Source organism: Scyliorhinus torazame, chromosome 27 (assembly GCF_047496885.1).
Source record: "Scyliorhinus torazame isolate Kashiwa2021f chromosome 27, sScyTor2.1, whole genome shotgun sequence".
Lineage (NCBI taxonomy): Eukaryota > Metazoa > Chordata > Chondrichthyes > Carcharhiniformes > Scyliorhinidae > Scyliorhinus > Scyliorhinus torazame.
Genome location: NC_092733.1, coordinates 36834052 through 36852230, shown reverse-complemented (window position 1 = coordinate 36852230; position 18179 = coordinate 36834052). Strand labels below are relative to the sequence as shown.

Sequence of the window (18179 nt, the reverse complement as noted above, 5' to 3'; positions counted from 1 at the left end):
GGGGAAAGGGACATTGATTGGGGGAAGGGACAGTTATTGGGGGAAAGGGGCAGTGATTGGGGGAAAGGGGCAGTGATTGGGGGAAGGGACAGTGACTGGGGAAAGGGACAGTGATTGGGGGAGAGGGACAGTGATCGGGAGTAAGAGGCAGTGATCGGGGGAAAGGGGCAGTGATTGGAGCAGTAATTGGGGGAAAGGGACAGTGATTGAAATCAGTCGATTTCAGCGGGAGCGGAGCAGGCTAGTCAATTTCAGCGGGAGCAGTGCGCAAGTGATTTCTGGGAGGTAAGTTTCTCCTTTAAAAACACTTGTCTTTGCAGGAGCAGGCCAGTCGATTTCAGCGGCAGCGGAGCAGGCTAGTCAATTTCAGCGGGAGCAGTGCGCAAGTGATTTCTGTGAGGTAAGTTTCTCCTTTAAAAACACTTGTCTTTGCAGGAGCAGGCCAGTCGATTTCAGCGGGAGCGGTGCGTTAGTGATTTCTGGGAGACCTTCACAGGAGCAGGCTGGTCAATTTCAGCGGTAAACACTTACCTGGTCCCGTTTTCGGTCCCTCTTTGCTGTTTCTTTTTTTAAAATTTTAGTGTTTAAGGCAGGAACAGGAAGTTCGACCCGCGGACTTCTGGGAAGACCCTCACCAATAAATTCTGGTGGAGAGGAAACCCGAGACACTACACGTGTAGTGCCTCCCACCCGCCCTCCTCCTCTAACCTAATAATAAAACCCATTGGTGTGAGGTAAATACCATATTTTATTATTATTATTATTTTTTAAAAAATTTAATTTAATTTAGTTGTTAGCCAGATCTTGGTAGAAAGTTAGAGGGATGGCAGGGAAGGGAGTGCAATGTTCCTCCTGCAGGATGTTTGAGGTGAGGGATGCCGTTAGTGTCCCTGCTGAATTTTACCTGCAGGAAGTGCTGCCATCTCCAGCTCCTCCAAGACCGAGTTAGGGAACTGGAGCTGGAGTTGGAAGAACTTCGGATCATTCGGGAGGCCGAGGGGGTCATAGATAGCAGCTTCAGGGAATTAGTTACACCAAAGATTGGAGATAGATGGGTAACTGTAAGAGGGACTGGGAAGAAGCAGTCAGTGCAGGGATCCCCTGCGGTCGTTCCCCTGAGAAACAAGTATACCGCTTTGGATACTTGTGGGGGGGGGGACTTACCAGGGGTGAGCCATGGGGTACGGGCCTCTGGCACGGAGTCTGTCCCTGTTGCTCAGAAGGGAAGGGGGGAGAGGAGCAGTGCATTAGTAATTGGGGACTCGATAGTCAGGGGCACAGATAGGAGATTTTGTGGGAGCGTGAGAGACTCACGTTTGGTATGTTGCCTCCCAGGTGCAAGGGTACGTGATGTCTCGGATCGTGTTTTCCGGGTCCTTAGGGGGGAGGGGGAGCAGCCCCAAGTCGTGGTCCACATTGGCACTAACGACATAGGTAGGAAAGGGGACAAGGATGTCAGGCAGGCTTTCAGGGAGCTAGGATGGAAGCTCAGAACTAGAACAAACAGAGTTGTTATCTCTGGGATGTTGCCCGTGCCACGTGATAGTGAGATGAGGAATAGGGAGAGAGAGCAATTAAACACATGGCTACAGGGATGGTGCAGGCGGGAGGGATTCCGATTTCTGGGTAACTGGCGAAGGTGGGACCTCTACAGGCAGGATGGTCTACATCTGAACCTGAGGGGCACAAATATCCTGGGGGGGAGATTTGTTAGTGCACTTTGGGGGGGGTTTAAACTAATGCAGCAGGGGCATGGGAACCTGGATTGTAGTTTTAGGGTAAGGGAGAATGAGAGGATAGAGGTCAGGAGCACAGATTTGACGTCGCAGGAGGGGGCCAGTGTTCAGGTAGGTGGTTTGAAGTGTGTCTACTTCAATGCCAGGAGTATATGAAATAAGGTAGGGGAACTGGCAGCATGGGTTGGTACCTGGGACTTCGATGTTGTGGCCATTTCGGAGACATGGATAGAGCAGGGACAGGAATGGATGTTGCAGGTTCCGGGGTTTAGGTGTTTTAGTAAGCTCAGGGAAGGAGGCAAAAGAGGGGGAGGTGTGGCGCTGCTAGTCAAGAGCAGTATTACGGTGGCGGAGAGGATGCTAGATGGGGACTCATCTTTCGAGGTAGTATGGGCTGAGGTTAGAAACATGAAAGAAGAGATCACCCTGTTGGGAGTCTTCTATAGGCCTCCAAATAGTTCTAGGGATGTAGAGGAAAGGATGGCAAGGATGATCCTGGATAAGAGCGAAAGTAACAGGGTAGTTATTATGGGAGACTTTAACTTTCCAAATATTGACTGGAAAAGATATAGTTCGAGTACATTAGATGGGTCGTTTTTTGTACAGTGTGTGCAGGAGGGTTTCCTGACACAATATGTTGACAGGCCAACAAGAGGCGAGGCCACGTTGGATTTGGTTTTGGGTAATGAACCAGGCCAGGTGTTGGATTTGGAGGTAGGAGAGCACTTTGGGGACAGTGACCACAATTCGGTGACGTTTACGTTAATGATGGAAAGGGATAAGTATACACCGCAGGGCAAGAGGTATAGCTGGGGGAAGGGCAATTATGATGCCATTAGACGTGACTTGGGAGGGATAAGGTGGAGAGGTAGGCTGCAAGTGTTGGGCACACTGGATAAGTGGAGCTTGTTCAAGGATCAGCTACTGCGTGTTCTTGATAAGTATGTACCGGTCAGGCAGTGAGGAAGGCGTCGAGCGAGGGAACCGTGGTTTACCAAAGAAGTGGAATCTCTTGTTAAGAGGAAGAAGGAGGCCTATGTGAAGATGAGGTGTGAAGTTTCAGTTGGGGCGATGGATAGTTACAAGGCAGCAAGGAAGGATCTAAAGAGAGAGCTAAGACGAGCAAGGAGGGGACATGAGAAGTATTTGGCAGGTTGGATCAAGGAAAACCCAAAAGCTTTCTAAAGGTATGTCAGGAATAAGTGAATGACTAGGGAAAGAGTAGGACTAATCAAGGACAGGGATGGGAAGTTGTGTGTGGAGTCTGAAGAGATAGGCGAGATACTAAATGAATATTTTTCGTCAGTATTTGCTCAGGAAAAAGATAATGTTCTGGAGGAGAATGCTGAGACCCAGGCTAATAAAATAGATGGCATTGAGGTACGTAGGGAAGAGGTGTTGGCAATTCTGGACAGGCTGAAAATAGATAAGTCCCCGGGTCCTGATGGGATTTATCCGAGGATTCTCTGGGAGGCCAGGGAAGAGATTGCTGGATCTTTGGCTTTGATTTTTATGTCATCATTGGCTACAGGAATAGTGCCAGAGGACTGGAGGATAGCAAATGTGGTCCCTTTGTTCAAAAAGGGGAGCAGAGACAACCCCGGCAACTATAGACCGGTGAGCCTCACGTCTGTAGTGGGTAAAGTCTTGGAGGGGATTATAAGAGACAAGATTTATAATCATCTAGATAGGAATAATATGATCAGGGATAGTCAGCATGGCTTTGTGAAGGGTAGGTCATGCCTCACAAACCTTATCGAGTTCTTTGAGAAGGTGACTGAACAGGTAGACGAGGGTAGAGCAGTTGATGTGGTGTATATGGATTTCAGCAAAGCGGTTGATAAGGTTCCCCACGGTAGGCTATTGCAGAAAATACGGAGGCTGGGGATTGAGGGTGATTTAGAGATGTGGATCAGAAATTGGCTAGCTGAAAGAAGACAGAGGGTGGTGGTTGATGGGAAATGTTCAGAATGGAGTTCAGTTACAAGTGGAGTACCACAAGGATCTGTTCTGGGGCCGTTGCTGTTTGTCATTTTTATCAATGACCTAGAGGAAGGCGCAGAAGGGTGGGTGAGTACATTTGCAGACGATACTAAAGTCGGTGGTGTTGTCGATAGTGTGGAAGGATGTAGCAGGTTACAGAGGGATATAGATAAGCTGCAGAGCTGGGCTGAGAGGTGGCAAATGGAGTTTAATGTAGAGAAGTGTGAGGTGATTCACTTTGGAAGGAATAACAGGAATGCGGAATATTTGGCTAATGGTAAAGTTCTTGGAAGTGTGGATGAGCAGAGGGATCTAGGTGTCCATGTACATAGATCCCTGAAAGTTGCCACCCAGGTTGATAGGGTTGTGAAGAAGGCCTATGGAGTGTTGGCCTTTATTGGTAGAGGGATTGAGTTCCGGAGTCAGGAGGTCATGTTGCAGCTGTACAGAACTCTGGTACGGCCGCATTTGGAGTATTGCGTACAGTTCTGGTCACCGCATTATAGGAAGGACGTGGAGGCTTTGGAGCGGGTGCAGAGGAGATTTACCAGGATGTTGCCTGGTATGGAGGGAAAATCTTATGAGGAAAGGCTGATGGACTTGAGGTTGTTTTCGTTGGAGAGAAGAAGGTTAAGAGGAGACTTAATAGAGGCATACATAATGATCAGGGGGTTAGATAGGGTGGACAGTGAGAGCTATCTCCCGCGGATGGAAATGGCTGGCACGAGGGGACACAGCTTTAAACTGAGGGGTAATAGATATAGGACAGAGGTCAGAGGTAGGTTCTTTACGCAAAGAGTAGTGAGGCCGTGGAATGCCCTACCTGCAACAGTAGTGAACTCGCCAACATTGAGGGCAGTTAAACGTTTATTGGATAAACATATGGATGATAATGGTATAGTGTAGGTTAGATGGCTTTTGTTTCAGTGCAACATCGTGGGCCGAAGGGCCTGTACTGTGCTGTATTGTTCTATGTTCTATTGGGGAAAGGGTCAGTTATTGGGGGAAACGGGCAGTGATTGGGGGAAATGGACAGTGATTGGGAGAAAGGGACAGTGATTGAAGAAAGGGACAATGATTGGGGGAAAGGGACAGTGATTGGGGGAAAGGGACAGTGATTGGGGGAAAGGGACAGTGATTGGGGGAACGGGACAGTGATTGGGGAAAGGGACAGTGATTGGGGGAGGGACAGTCATTTTGGGAAAGGGACAGTGATTGGGGGAAAGGGGCAGTGATCGGGGAAAGGGGCAGTGATTGGGGGAAAGGGGCAGTGATCGGGGAAAAATGGCAGTGATTGGGGGAAAGGGGCAGTGATCGGGGGAAAGGGGCAGTGATTGGGGGAAAGGGACAGAGTTTGGGGAAAGGGACAGTGATCGGGGAAAAGGGGCAGTGATTGGGGGAAAGGGGCAGTGATCGGGGAAAAGGGGCAGTGATTGGGGGAAAGGGGCAGTGATTGGGGGAAAGGGGCAGTGATCGGGGAAAAGGGGCAGTGATCGGGGGAAAGGGACACTGATTGGGGAAAGAGGAATTGATTGGGGGAAAGGGACAGTAATTGGGATAAGGGACAGTGATTGGGGGGGGACAGTGATTGGGGGAAGGGACAGTGATTTGGGGAAGGGGCAGTGATTGGGGGAAAGGGGCAGTGATTGGGGAAAGGGACGGTGATTGGGGGGAGGGACAGTGATTGGCGGAGGGACAGTGATTGGGGGAAAGTGGCTGTGATTGGGTGAAAGGGACAGTGATTGAGCAAAAGGGGCAGTGATTGGGGGAAAGGGGCAGTGATTCGAGGAAAGGGACAGTGAATGGGAGGAAGGGGCAGTGATTGGGGAAAAGGGACGGTGATTGGGGGAAAGGGACAGTGATTGGGTGGAGGGACAGTGATTGGGGAAAGGGACAGTGATTGGTGGAAAGGGACAGTCATTGGGGGAAAGGGACAGTGATTGGGGGAAAGGGACAGTCATTGGGGGAAAGGGACAGTCATTGGGGGAAAGGGACAGTGATCGGGGAAAGGGGCAGTGATCGGGGAAAAGGGGCAGTGATTGGGGGAAAGGGACAGTGATTGGGGGAAAGGGACAGTGATTGGGGAAAGGGACAGTGATTGGGGGAAAGGGACAGTGATTGGGGAAAGGGACAGTGATTGGGGGAAAGGGACAGTCATTGGGGGAAAGGGACAGTGATCGGGGAAAGGGGCAGTGATCGGGGAAAAGGGGCAGTGATTGGGGGAAAGGGACAGTGATTGGGGGAAAGGGACAGTGATTGGGGAAAGGGGCAGTGATCGGGGAAAAGGGGCAGTGATTGGGGGAAAGGGACAGTGATCGGGGAAAAGGGGCAGTGATTGGGGGAAAGGGGCAGTGATTGGGGGAAAGGGACAGAGTTTGGGGAAAGGGACAGTGATTGGGGGAAAGGGGCAGTGATTGGGGGAAAGGGACAGAGTTTGGGGAAAGGGACAGTGATTGGGGGAAAGGGGCAGTGATTGGGGGAAAGGGACAGAGTTTGGGGAAAGGGACAGTGATTGGGGGAAAGGGGCAGTGATTGGGGGAAAGGGGCAGTGATCGGGGGAAAGGGGCAGTGATTGGGGGAAAGGGACAGAGTTTGGGGAAAGGGACAGTGATTGGGGGAAAGGGGCAGTGATTGGGGGAAAGGGACAGAGTTTGGGGAAAGGGACAGTGATTGGGGGAAAGGGGCAGTGATCGGGGGAAAGGGGCAGTAATCGGGGGAAAGGGGCAACGATTGGGGGAAAGGGACAGAGTTTGGGGAAAGGGGCAGTGATTGGGGGAAAGGGGCAGTGATTGGGGGAAAGGGGCAGTGATCGGGGGAAAGGGGCAGTGATTGGGGGAAAGGGACAGTGATTGGGGGAAAGGGGCAGTGATTGGGGGAAAGGGGCAGTGATCGGGGGAAAGGGGCAGTGATTGGGGGAAAGGGGCAGTGATTGGGGGAAAGGGGCAGTGATTGGAGGAAAGGGGCAGTGATTGGGGGAAAGGGGCAGTGATCGGGGGAAAGGGGACTGTGATTGGGCAAAAGGGGCAGTGATTGGGGAAAAGGGACAGTGATTGGGGGAATGGGACCGTGATTGGGGGAAAGGGGCAGTGATTGGGGGGAAGGGGCAGTGGTTGGGGGAAAGGGACAATTATTGGGGAAAGTGACAGTGTTTGGGGGAAACGGGTAGTGATTGAGGGAAAGGGGCAATGATTGGGTGAAAGGGACAGTGATTGGGGGAAGGGACAGTTATTGGGGAAAAGGACAGTGATTGGGGGAAAGGGGCTGTGATTGGGGGAAGGGGACAGTGATTGGGGGAAAGGGATGGTGATTGGGGAAAAGAGACAGTGATTGGGGGAAAGGGGCAGTGATTGGAGGAAAGGGGCAGTGATTGGGGGAAAGGGGCAGTGATCGGGGGAAAGGGGACTGTGATTGGGCAAAAGGGGCAGTGATTGGGGAAAAGGGACAGTGATTGGGGGAATGGGACCGTGATTGGGGGAAAGGGGCAGTGATTGGGGGGAAGGGGCAGTGGTTGGGGGAAAGGGACAATTATTGGGGAAAGTGACAGTGTTTGGGGGAAACGGGTAGTGATTGAGGGAAAGGGGCAATGATTGGGTGAAAGGGACAGTGATTGGGGGAAGGGACAGTTATTGGGGAAAAGGACAGTGATTGGGGGAAAGGGGCTGTGATTGGGGGAAGGGGACAGTGATTGGGGGAAAGGGATGGTGATTGGGGAAAAGAGACAGTGATTGGGGGAAAGGGGCAGTGATTGGGGGAAGGTACAGTGATTGGGCAAAAGGGGCAGTGATTGGGGGAAAGTGGCAATGATTGGGGAAAAGGGACAATGATTGGGCAAAAGGGGCAGTGTTTGGGGGAAAGGGGCAGTGATTCGGGGAAAGGGACAGTGAATGTGAGGAAGGGGCAGTGATTGGGGAAAAGGGACGGTGATTGGGGGAAAGGGACAGTGATTGGGGGAAAGAGTCAGTGATTGGGGGAGTGGAAAGTGATTGGGGGAAAGGGACAGTGATTGGGGAAAGGGACAGTGATTGGGGGAAAGGGACAGTCATTGGGGGAAAGGGACAGTGATCGGGGAAAGGGGCAGTGATCGGGGAAAAGGGGCAGTGATTGGGGGAAAGGGACAGTGATTGGGGGAAAGGGACAGTGATTGGGGAAAGGGGCAGTGATCGGGGAAAAGGGACAGTCATTGGGGGAAAGGGACAGTGATCGGGGAAAGGGGCAGTGATCGGGGAAAAGGCCAGTGATTGGGGGAAAGGGACAGTGATTGGGGGAAAGGGACAGTGATTGGGGAAAGGGACAGTGATTGGGGGAAAGGGACAGTGATTGGGGAAAGGGACAGTGATTGGGGGAAAGGGACAGTCTTTGGGGGAAAGGGACAGTGATCGGGGAAAGGGGCATTGATCGGGGAAAAGGGGCAGTGATTGGGGGAAAGGGACAGTGATTGGGGGAAAGGGACAGTGATTGGGGAAAGGGGCAGTGATCGGGGAAAAGGGGCAGTGATTGGGGGAAAGGGACAGTGATCGGGGAAAAGGGGCAGTGATTGGGGGAAAGGGGCAGTGATTGGGGGAAAGGGACAGAGTTTGGGGAAAGGGACAGAGTTTGGGGAAAGGGACAGTGATTGGGGGAAAGGGGCAGTGATTGGGGGAAAGGGACAGAGTTTGGGGAAAGGGACAGTGATTGGGGGAAAGGGGCAGTGATTGGGGGAAAGGGACAGAGTTTGGGGAAAGGGACAGTGATTGGGGGAAAGGGGCAGTGATTGGGGGAAAGGGGCAGTGATCGGGGGAAAGGGGCAGTGATCGGGGGAAAGGGGCAGCGATTGGGGGAAAGGGACAGTGATTGGGGGAAAGGGACAGAGTTTGGGGAAAGGGACAGTGATTGGGGGAAAGGGGCAGTGATTGGGGGAAAGGGACAGAGTTTGGGGAAAGGGACAGTGTTTGGGGGAAAGGGGCAGTGATCGGGGGAAAGGGGCAGTGATCGGGGGAAAGGGGCAGCGATTGGGGGAAAGGGACAGAGTTTGGGGAAAGGGGCAGTGATTGGGGGAAAGGGGCAGTGATTGGGGGAAAGGGGCAGTGATCGGGGGAAAGGGGCAGTGATTGGGGGAAAGGGACAGTGATTGGGGGAAAGGGGCAGTGATTGGGGGAAAGGGGCAGTGATCGGGGGAAAGGGGCAGTGATTGGGGAAAGGGGCAGTGATTGGGGGAAAGGGGCAGTGATTGGAGGAAAGGGGCAGTGATCGGGGGAAAGGGGCAGTGATTGGGGAAAGGGACAGTGATTGGGGGAAACGGATGGTGATTGGGGAAAATAGACAGTGATTGGAGGAAAGGGGACAGTGATTGGGCAAAAGGGGCAGTGATTGGGGAAAAGGGACAGTGATTGGGGGAATGGGACCGTGATTGGGGGAAAGGGGCAGTGATTGGGGGGAAGGGGCAGTGGTTGGGGGAAAGGGACAATTATTGGGGAAAGTGACAGTGTTTGGGGGAAACGGGTAGTGATTGAGGGAAAGGGGCAATGATTGGGTGAAAGGGACAGTGATTGGGGGAAGGGACAGTTATTGGGGAAAAGGACAGTGATTGGGGGAAAGGGGCTGTGATTGGGGGAAGGGGACAGTGATTGGGGGAAAGGGATGGTGATTGGGGAAAAGAGACAGTGATTGGGGGAAAGGGGCAGTGATTGGGGGAAGGTACAGTGATTGGGCAAAAGGGGCAGTGATTGGGGGAAAGTGGCAATGATTGGGGAAAAGGGACAATGATTGGGCAAAAGGGGCAGTGTTTGGGGGAAAGGGGCAGTGATTCGGGGAAAGGGACAGTGAATGTGAGGAAGGGGCAGTGATTGGGGAAAAGGGACGGTGATTGGGGGAAAGGGACAGTGATTGGGGGAAAGAGTCAGTGATTGGGGGAGTGGACAGTGATTGGGGGAGTGGGGCAGTGATTGGGGGAAAGGGACCGTCATTGGGGAAAGGGACAGTGATTGGGGGAAAGGGACAGTGATTGGGGGAAAGGGAGAGTGATTGTGGGACAGGAACAGTGATTGGGGGAAGGGACAGTGATGGGGGAAGGAGACAGTGATTGGGGGAAAGGGACAGTGATTGGGGAAAAGGGAAAGTGATTGGGGAAAAGGGACGGTGATTGAGGGAAAGGGACAGTGATTGGGGGAAAGGGGCAGTGATTGGGGGAAGGAGACAGTGATTGGGGAAAAGGGACGGTGATTGGGGGAATGGACAGTGATTGGGGGAAAGGGGCAGTGATTGGGGGAAAGGGGCAGTGATTGGGGAAAGGGACAGAGATTGGGGAAAAGGGATGGTGATTGGGGGAATGGACAGTGATTGGGGGAAAGGGGCAGTGATTGGGGGAAAGGGGCAGTGATTGGGGGAAGGCGACAGTGATTGGGGGAAAGGTGCAGTGATTGGGGGAAATGGACAGTGATTGGGGGGAGGGACAGTGATTGGGGAAAGGGGCAGTGATTGGGGGAAGGCGACAGTGATTGGGGAAAAGGGGCAGTGATTGGGGGAAAGGGACAGTGATTGTGGGGAATGACAGTGATTGGGAAAGGGACAGTGATTGTGGGGAATGACAGTGATTGGGGAAAGGGACAGTGATTGAGGGAGGGACAGTGATTGGAGAAAGGGGCAGTGATTGGGGAAAGGGACAGAGATTGGGGGGAGGGACAGTGTTTGGGGCAAGAGGACTTGATTGGGGGAAAGGGGCAGTGATTGGGGGAAAGGGGCAGTGATTGGGGGAAAGGGGCAGTGATTGGGAGAAACAGGAATTGATTCTAGGAAAGGGGCATTGATTGTGGAAAGGGAAAGTGATTGGGGAAAGGGACAGTGATTGAGGGAGGGACAGTGATTGGGGGGGAGGGGCAGTGATTGGGGAAAGGGACAGTGATTGGGGGAAAGGGGCAGTGACTGGGGGAAAGGGGCAGTGATTGGGGGAAAGGGGCAGTGATTGGGGGAAAGAGGAATTGATTCGGGGAAAGGGGCAGTGATTGGGGGGAGGGGACAGTGATTGGTGGAAAGGGGCAATGATTGTGGGAGAGGGACAGTGATTGGGGAAAAGGGGCAGTGATTGGGGAAAGGGACAGTGATTGTGGGAAAAGAACAGTGATTGGGGGAAAGGGGACAGTGATTGGGGAAAGGGGCAGTGATTGGTGGAAAGAGACAGTGATTGGGGGAATGGGACAGTGATTGGGGGAAAGGGGCAGTGATTGGGGGAAAGGGGCAGTGATTGGGGAAAGGGGCAGTGATTGGGGGAAAGGGTCAGTGATTGGGGGGAGGGGACAGTGATTGGTGGAAAGGGGCAATGATTGTGGGAGAGGGACAGTGATTGGGGAAAGGGACAGTGATTGGGGGAAAGGGGCAGTGATTGGGGAAAGGGACAGTGATTGTGGGAAAAGAACAGTGATTGGGGGAATGGGACAGTGATTGGGGGAAAGTGGCAGTGATTGGGGGAAAGGGGCAGTGATTGGGGAAAGGGGCAGTGATTGGGGGAAAGGGTCAGTGATTGGGGGAAGGGACAGTGATTGGGGGAAGGGACAGTGATGGGGGAAAGGGGTAGTGATTGAGGGAAAGGGGCAATGATTGGGGGAAAGAGACAGTGATTGGGGGAATGGGACCGTGATTGGGGGAAAGGGACAGTGATTGGGGGAAAGGGTCAGTGATTGGGGGAAGGGACAGTGATTGGGGGAAGGGACAGTGATGGGGGAAAGGGGTAGTGATTGAGGGAAAGGGGCAATGATTGGGGGAAAGGGACAGTGATTGGGGGAAGGGACAGTGATTGGGGGAAAGGGGCAGTGATTGGGGAAAGGGACAGTGATTGTGGGAAAAGAACAGTGATTGGGGGAAAGGGGACAGTGATTGGGGAAAGGGGCAGTGATTGGTGGAAAGAGACAGTGATTGGGGGAAAGGGACAGTGATTGGGGGAAAGGGTTAGTGATTGGGGGAAGGGACAGTGATTGGGGGAAAGGGACAGTGATTGGGGGAAAGGGACAGTGATTGGGGGAAAGGGTTAGTGATTGGGGGAAGGGACAGTGATTGGGGGAAAGGGGCAATGATTGGGGAAAGGGGTAATGATTGGGGGAAAGGGACAGTGATTGGGGAAAGGGACAGTGATTGGGGAAAGGGACAGTGATTGGGGAAAGAGGACAGTGATTGGGGGAAAGGGACAGTGATTGGGGAAAGGGGCAGTGATTGGGGGAAAGGGACCGTGATTGGGGGAAAGGGACAGTGATTGGGGGAAAGGGACAGTGATTGGGGGAAAGGGGCAGTGATTGGGGGAAAGGGACAATTATTGGGGAAAGGGACAGTGATTGGGGGAAAGGGGTAGTGATTGAGGGAAAGGGGCAATGATTGGGGGAAAGGGACAGTGATTGGGGGAAGGGACAGTGATTGGGGAAAGGGACAGTGATTGGGGGAAAGGGGCAGTGATTGGTGGAAAGGGGCAGTGATTGGGGGAAGGGGACAGTGATTGGGGGAAAGGGATGGTGGTTGGGGAAAAGAGACAGTGATTGGGGGAAAGGGGCAGTGATTGGGGGAAGGGACAGTGATTGGGGGAAAAGAACAGTGATTGGTGGAAAGGGGCAGTGATTGGGGAAAGGGGACAGTGATTGGGGGAAGGGACAGTGATTGGGGGAAAGGGGCAGTGATTGGGAAAGGGGCAATGATTGGGAAAGGGACAGTGATTGGGGAAAGGGGCAGTGATTGGGGGAAAGGGGCAGTGATTGGGGAATGGGGCAATGATTGGGGAAAAGAGACAGTGATTGGGTTAAAGAGACAGTGATTGGGGGAAAAGGACAGTGATTGGAGGAAAGGGGCAGTGATTGGGCAAAAGGGGCAGTGATTGGGGGAAAGGGACAGTGATTGGGGGAAACGGATGGTGATTGGGGGAAAGGGACAATTATTGGGGAAAGGGACAGTGATGGGGGAAAGGGGTAATGATTGAGGTAAAGCGGCAGTGATTGGGGGAAAGTGGCAATAATTGGGGAAAAGGGACAGTGATTGGGGGAAAGGGGCAGTGATTCGGGGAAAGGGACAGTGAATGGGAGGAAGGGGCAGTGATTGGGGAAAAGGGACGGTGATTGTGGAAAAGGACAGTGATTGGTGGAAAGGGGCAGTGATTGGGGGAAGGGGACAGTGATTGGGGGAAAGGGGTGGTGATTGGGGAAAGGGACCGTGATTGGGGGAAAGGGGCAGTGATTGGGGGAAGGGACAGTGATTGGGGAAAGGGGCAATGATTGGGGGAAAGTGGCAATGATTGGGGTAAAGGGGCAATGATTGGGGGAAAGGGACAGTGATTGGGGGAAAGGGGCAGTGATTGGGGGAAAGGGACAGTGATTGGGGAAAGGGGCAATGATTGGGGGAAAGTGGCAATGATTGGGGTAAAGGGGCAATGATTGGTGGAAAGGGACAGTGATTGGGGGAAGGGACAGTGATTGGGGGAAAGGGACAGTGATTGGGGGAAACGGATGGTGATTGGGGAAAATAGACAGTGATTGGAGGAAAGGGGACAGTGATTGGGCAAAAGGGGCAGTGATTGGGGAAAAGGGACAGTGATTGGGCAAAAGGGGCAGTGATTGGGGGAAGGGACAGTGATTGGGGAAAAGGGGCAATGATTGGGAAAGGGACAGTGATTGGTGGAAAGGGGCAGTGATTGGGGGAAAGGGACAGTGATTGGGGGAAAGGGGCAGTGATTGGGGGAAAGGGACAGTGATTGGGGGAAACGGATGGTGATTGGGGAAAATAGACAGTGATTGGAGGAAAGGGGACAGTGATTGGGCAAAAGGGGCAGTGATTGGGGGAAGGGACAGTGATTGGGGGAAAGGGGCAGTGATTGGGGGAAACGGATGGTGATTGGGGAAAATAGACAGTGATTGGAGGAAAGGGGCAGTGATTGTGGGAAAGGGACAGTGATTGTGGGAAAGGGACAGTGATTGGGGGAAAGGGACAGTGATTGGGGGAAAGGGACAGTGATTGTGGGAAAGGGACAGTGATTGGGAGAAAGGGGCAGTGATTGGGGGAAAGGGACAGTGATTGGGCAAAAGGGGCAGTGATTGTGGGAAAGGGACAGTGATTGGGGGAAAGGGGCAGTGATTGGGGGAAAGGGACAGTGATTGGGCAAAAGGGGCAGTGATTGTGGGAAAGGGACAGTGATTGGGGGAAAGGGGCAGTGATTGGGGGAAAGGGACAGTGATTGGGCAAAAGGGGCAGTGATTGGGGGAAAGGGACAGTGATTGTGGGAAAGGGACAGTGATTGGGGGAAAGGGACAGTGATTGGGGGAAAGGGGCAGTGATTGGGGGAAAGGGACAGTGATTGGGGGAAAGGGACAGTGATTGGGGGAAAGGGGCAGTGATTGGGGGAAAGGGGCAGTGATTGGGGGAAAGGGGCAGTGATCGGGGAAAAGGGACGGTGATTGGGGAAAGGGACAGTGATTGGGGGAGTGGACAGTGATTGGGGGAGTGGGGCAGTGATTGGGGGAAAGGGCCAGTCATTGGGGAAAGGGACAGTGATTGGGGGAAAGGGACAGTGATTGTGGACAGGAACAGTGATTGGGGGAAGGGACAGTGATTGGGGGAAGGAGACAGTGATTGGGGGAAAGGGGCAGTGATTGGGAAAAAGGGACAGTGATTGGGGGAAAAGGACCATGATTGGGGGAAAGGTACAGTGATTGGGGAAAGGGGCAGTGATTGGCGAAAGGGGGACAGTGATTGGGGGAAAGGGTCAGTGATTGGGGGAGGGACAGTGATTGGGGGAAAGGGGCAGTGATATGAGGGAAAGGTGTCATGATATTTAAGAGACCATCACAGCACATAGACACATACATAATGATAGACAGAGCAACGGACCAATTAGCACATATAACACGACAGCCAATCACAGACAAGAGCATACACAGTACAAAACAAGAAACACAACACTTCCTGGGCAGTCCATTAGGAAGACAGCACAGGGCAAGGACCTCAAAGCCTTGGACACCAGAAAGATCGCCATCCTCCTCACCACCGCAGGGCAGCACGCCATCCATGTCTACAACTCCCTGGTGTTCACGGAAGGCGAGGAAAAATCCAAATACAAGACGGTCCTTCTCAAGCCCGACCAACACTTCAACGTTGAAGTCAACGAGAGCTTTGAGAGGTATGTCTTCCAGCAGCGCCTGCAAGGTAAGGATGAGCTCTTTCAGTCCTTCCTGACGCCTCTCCGCATCCTCGCGCAGTCCTGCGGTTACGACACCACCTCAGAGTCCATGATCCGGGACCAGATCGTTTTTGGGGTTGCCTCCGGCAGCCTACGCCAGCAGCTTCTAAAAATAAAAGGCCTGACCTTAGCATCTGCTGTTGAAGCCTGTATCCTGCATGAGAACGCCACCAGCCGCTATGCCCTATTTCAGGCGACCGAATCAGGGGTCCTACGCGACTGGATCGGCGAGCCAGGCGACCCGCGAGGCCGAATGAGTCCAGGCAATCAAGTTTCTCCCGGCCCGCGGCCCGGACGAGGGCGGCCGTTTCGCGCGCTTTTCGAGGCCTCCCGCGCTTGTGCGCGCCAAAACCTACGGCAACACTGAGGGACGTGATGCGCAGGCACGCTCGACGCAAGACCGAACTGCGCATGCGCAGTGGTGTAACGAACGCCATGACATCACGACGTGCGGCAACTGTGGAGCTGCACATTTAAAAGGGCAATGTCCCGCAAAAACCCGACAATGTCTACGCTGTGGCAAGGTGGGCCACTACGCTGCCTACTGTCGAGCAGCTCAACCTGTCAATCTTCCCCAACTCCGACAACCTCGCAGGAACGTGCGGACCATTCAGCCTCCACATTACGACAGCCAAACCGATGACACAGATGACCAAGTCGCCTTCCAGGTTGCGGTCATTGATGGGAACCGGGTCAACACCATCAATCGGGCCGATGAATGGAGTGCCACCCTGACGGTCAACCCGAATTCGTCGCTCACCTACTAGACTGGACTTATGAGACTGTTTACACGTTGAACTCTTGCAACCACTGTTTTAACATGTCTATGTTTTTCTCGTTACAGGCATTCGTTTTATCGTTCCGCATTTCCACGTTGTTTTCTTTTTGTTATGGTACGACCTCGTTAGCATGTCACACCCGACATCGCCCCTTGTATATAGTTAAGCCTCATGTACATGCTGTAAATATTACATGCACACACACATTCAGCTGCACTCAGGACACATTTCTATTTATAACCACATAGGCACATAATCTTGTAAAAAAGGGGGGATGTCATGATATTCAAGAGAACATCACAGCACATAGACACATACATAATGATAGACAGAGCAACGGACCAATTAGCACACATAACACGACAGCCAATCACAGACAAGAGCATACACAGTACAAAACAAGAAACACAACACTTCCTGGGCAGTCCATTAGGAGACGGCACACGGCAAGGACCTCAAAGCCAGACACTTACACAGTCACCACGTGCTGAGTACCAAGTTTGTTGAATAAATAGTTTTAACAGAATAAAACTGCGTTGTACCAATCGCAACCATGTTGGTTCGTCTGTATATCAGAGCACCCAACACTTCAGATATGGGGGCAAGGGACAGTGATTGGGGGAAGGGACAGTGATTGGGGGAAAGGGACAGTGATTGGGGGAAAGGGACAGTGATTGGGGGAAAGGGACAGTGATTGGGGGAAAGGGGCAGTGATTGGGGGAAGGGGCTCCACTTTCCCCCCCTTATCCCCATAACCCTCGATTCCCGCACTGATTAAATATCTGTCTCTCTCAGCCTGAACAGACTTAACGGCCCAGCTCTACAGCTCTCTGCGGTAAAGAATTCCACAGATTCACTCCCCTCTGAGAGAAGACACTGTACAAAAGAGGGCAGCACGGTAGCATTGTGGATAGCACGATTGCTTCACAGCTCCAGGGTCCTAGGTTCGATTCCGGCTTGGGTCACTGTCTGTGCGGAGTCTGCACGTTCTCCCCATGTGTGCGTGGTTTTCCTCCGGGTGCTCCGGTTTCCTCCCACAGTCCAAAGACGTGCAGGTTAGGTGGATTGGCCATTATAAATTGCCCTTAGTGTCCAAAATTGCCCTTAGTGTTGGGTGGGGTTACTGGGTTATGGGGATAGGGTGGAGGTGTCGACCTTGGGTGGGGTGCTCTTTCCAAGAGCCGGTGCAGACTCGATGGGCCGAATGGCTTCCTTCTGCACTGTAAATTCTATGAAAACTATGAAAACTCCGGCAGCGAGTTCCAGGCACCCACTACCCTTGGTGTAAAAAATTTGCCTCGTACATCGACTCTAAACCTTGTCCCTCTCACCTTAAACCTATGTCCCCTAGTAATTGACCCTTCTAGCCTGGGGAAAAGCCTCTGAATATCCACTCTGTCTATGACCCTCTATCAGGTCACCCCTCAACCTCCGTCGTTCCAGTGAGAACAAACCAAGTTTATTCAACCGCTCCTCATAACTAATGCCCTCCATAACAGGCAACATCCTGGTACCAGACTTGTTCCGGGGATGACGGGACTGACTTATGAAGAGAAATTGGGCAAATTGTGTCTGTATGCTCTAGGGTTTCGAAGTTTGAGAGGTGATCTCATTGAAACCTACAAAATACGGTGGATGTAGGTAAGATGTTTCCCTTGGTTGGGGAGTCTAGAACCAGGGACACAGAAGGGGATGCCCCTTGGGACCGAGATGAGGAGAAATGTCTTCACATAGAGGCTTGTGAAACTTTGGAAATCTCTATCCCAGAGGGACATGGAAGCTCTGTCATTGAGGACGTTTGAAGCAGAGATTGATAGTGGGTGGTGGGAGGAGGCATTGAAATGTCCAATCAGCAATGATCATATTGAATGGAGAGCAGGCGCGATGGGCTGAATGGCCTGCTCCTGCTCCTACGTTCCAATGATCCTATCTGCTGCATTTTGTGCCTTTAAGTGGGAGGGGTCACGGATTTAGAAGGTTCTGCCGAAGGAGCCTTGGTGAGTTGCTGTACTTCATTGCAAAGCATTTCATACATTGACTGTACAAAAACCTGGTATAGGCCATAGCTTGAGTGCTCGGCCCGTCCTGGGGCACCATACCTCAAATAGGAAACCCTGGCATTGAAGAGAGCGCAATGTAGATTCACTAGACTGATACCAGAACGCCAAGGAGGGATTACACAAATTAGGGTTGAGTTCCCGAGAATTTGGAAGAGTAAAGGATGATTTAGTCAAAGTTTTCAGGAAAGTAAGGGGAACAGAGGGAAGATTCTGCTGACTGGGAAGTGTGATGAATGTAGGAAATTGTTATATATTATATTTTGTTGTAGTAATGTTATTAAAAACCCTGGGTTCAAATACATACAGGCAGTATGTCTGCTAAAGCTGCAATTAAGGTGTCATAAAAGTGAGGGAATAATTGATTCTAACCATTCACAGAGAGATGGCTAATGCAATATTGTTTATAGAAAGGAGGTCCCCTGGGTGTGGATAATTAATGAGC

At 52.3% G+C, this 18179-nt stretch overlaps 1 protein-coding gene across 1 annotated transcript in view; it reads left to right on the top strand.

Moving 5' to 3' along the window:
* LOC140403402 (uncharacterized) overlaps nucleotides 1-18179 on the top strand; it is a 960939-nt gene that overhangs the window by 55575 nt on the left and 887185 nt on the right. The window lies entirely within an intron of this gene.